Here is a 2,813-nt window from a genome sequence, read left to right on the forward strand (position 1 = left end):
ATGTTGAGCATCTTTTCATGTACTTATTGGTCATTTTTCTATCTTCTTTGGAAAAAGTCTATGCAGATCCTTTGCTCATTTTAAAATTATTTATCTTTTTATTACTGACTCATAAGTGTTCTTTCTATTTCTAAATACAAATCCCTTATCAAATACATGGTAATAATTTTTCCCATTCTGTGGATTGTCTTTTCAAGTTCTTGATGCTATTGTTGGTAGCACAAAACTTTTTTGATTTTGCTAAAGTCCAATTTTTTCTTTTATTACTTGTGCAAAAAAAGGTAACTGGGATTTTGACCAGGATGAACTAATTTGTAGATCAATTTAGGGAATATTGTCCTCTTCGTGATATTATTTTAATTTATGAACATGAGATTATTTCTATCATTCCAATATTTTCCAATATTTATGTTCAGTTCCCCTGCCCCACACACTCAGTCAGAGATAAAACTCAGGTTTATAGTACATTATGGTAGTCGAGGCTATAGGTTCTGTCTGGAGTCAGACAGGCTTGGGTTAAAATCCCAGTATGGACTAGCTGTGTAATATGGACAAATTATTTTACTTTTCTAAGCCTCTGTTTTCTCATCTGTAAAGTGAAAATAATAATACATATCTTGTAGGATGTAAGGATTAATGATCAATATGTGGTACACTTTGCATAGTGCCTAGAACACAGTAAATGCTCAGTTAATCTTAGCTGTCTTAATCTATTTGGGCTGCTATAACAATCCTACAGATTGAGTGGCTTATAAACAATAGAAATTCACAGTTCTGGAAGCTGGAAGTCCAAGATCATGGTGCCAGCATGGTTGGGTTTCAGTGAAGGCCCTCTCTCAGGTTGCGGACTATAGACTTCCCCCTGTATTCTCACTTGGAAAAGGGCCAAAGGAGCTGTCTCAGGCTTCTTTTATAAGGACATTAATCTCATTAACCAGGGCTCAGCCCACATGACCTAATCACCCTACCCCAAAGGCCTCACCTCCTTACAGTATTATACTGGGCATTAGGATATCAATATATGAATTTTGGGAGGATGCAAACATTCAGACTATACCACTATTTTTTTTTTATTATTATAGCACTTAACACTTAGTTGCTCAAAAATATAGTTATTTTGATTTTAAAAAATTATTAGAGCACAACTTTCTCTAAGCATGCTTCCCCATCTGTTTGGAATTCATTGGCTTTATATCTTGTTTCCCTCAAACTTTTTCTGCCTTCCTTAAAGATTGTCAAAGCATGCTTCTGTCATACTTCCCAGAATCCTTCTAGAGACAGACTTTGATAAAAAGCTTAAGTGCTAATGGAGAGGTTCCCCCCTGCCACCAAAAAAAACCGACTGGTCAACTAATCAGAGCAATTATTACTCTTCCTTTCTGTATAACCTAGGTATATCTTAACAATGACATTCAGGTTTTAATAACTCTTTTCTCCTACAGTCTTATCTCCACATCCGGAGTGATTTTTTTAAAATGTAAGTCAAATCATCTCACTTTCCTGTTCGAACTCTTCTGTAACATCCTATCCCTCTCAGAGTAAAAACCAAAAGCATTACAATGGCTCTGTAAGAATTCTAAGACTTGTAAAGCTCTACATAATCTGGTGTTGGCTACTTTTTGAACTCCTCTTTAACAGTCATGCTTTGTCCCTAGCCTTTCCTCAAACCTGCCAGGCACATTTCTGCCCCAGGGCCTTTGCATTTGCTGATTTTTCTGCCTACAAATCTCTTTCCATAGATATCCACTCGGTTTCTTTCCTCAGTTCCTTCATGGTCTTCACTCAAATATCACCTTATCAATGATGTTGACTAAATACATAGCAAAATCCTCCCTGCTCTTATCTTGCTTAATTTTTCTCCATAACACTTATAACCACCTGACACATTGTACTTGTTTTCTTATTTGTTTCCTCTTCTAGAATGTATATTACACAAGGACAGAAATTTTCATGTTTTGTTTTCTGCTATATCCTGTGCCTGTAACAATCCAGGCATGTTTGGTATTCATTAAATATATGTTGACTGAATGGCCTTAAAACTGTCTTCTTGTACAAGCAAGTAACTTTAGTAGTAAAAAGAGAACAGCACCAAAGTAGTTTTACTGGGAAACTGCTTTCATTCAAATGGAATCCTCTTGCCCTGGTTGATCGAGGGATGTAATCTATCATAAGTTCAAACACATCTAGACACAGTCTTGTCCGTTTTAATTGGCCGAATTTCATGAAATGTTAGAACTAATTCTATAGTGGGCAGACAGAAAATTAGAGATACAGAAAGGCTGAAAGTTATCTGATTTCCTGCCCCAAACTCCTCCCCTTTCCCTACAAATACCTGTGTATGATAGACATTCTGTGTATGATAGGTTCTTGTTATTCAAAAATGAATCTAAAGCAAGTAATAACAAATGTTGGAGAGGATGTGGAGAAAAAGGAACCCTCATACACTGCTGGTGGGACTGCAAATTGGTACAGCCACTATAGAAAACAGTATGGAGGTTCCTCAAAAAACTAAGAATTGATCTACCATATGATCCAACAATCCCTCTACTGGGTATTTACCCCAAAGACTTGAAAACTCATATCTGAAAAGATATTTGCACTCCAATGTTCATAGCAGCATTATTCACGGTGGCCAGGACGTGGAAGCAACCAATGTATCCTATGATAGATGATTGGCTAAAGAAGCTGTGGTCCATACATACAATGAAATATTACTCAGTCATAAGAAGAGATGAAATACTGCCATTTGCGACAACATGGATGGACCTCAAGATAATCATGCTAAGCAAAATAAGGGAGACAGAAAAAGTTGA

Source organism: Pteropus vampyrus, unplaced genomic scaffold (assembly GCF_000151845.1).
Source record: "Pteropus vampyrus isolate Shadow unplaced genomic scaffold, Pvam_2.0 Scaffold20, whole genome shotgun sequence".
Taxonomy (NCBI): domain Eukaryota; kingdom Metazoa; phylum Chordata; class Mammalia; order Chiroptera; family Pteropodidae; genus Pteropus; species Pteropus vampyrus.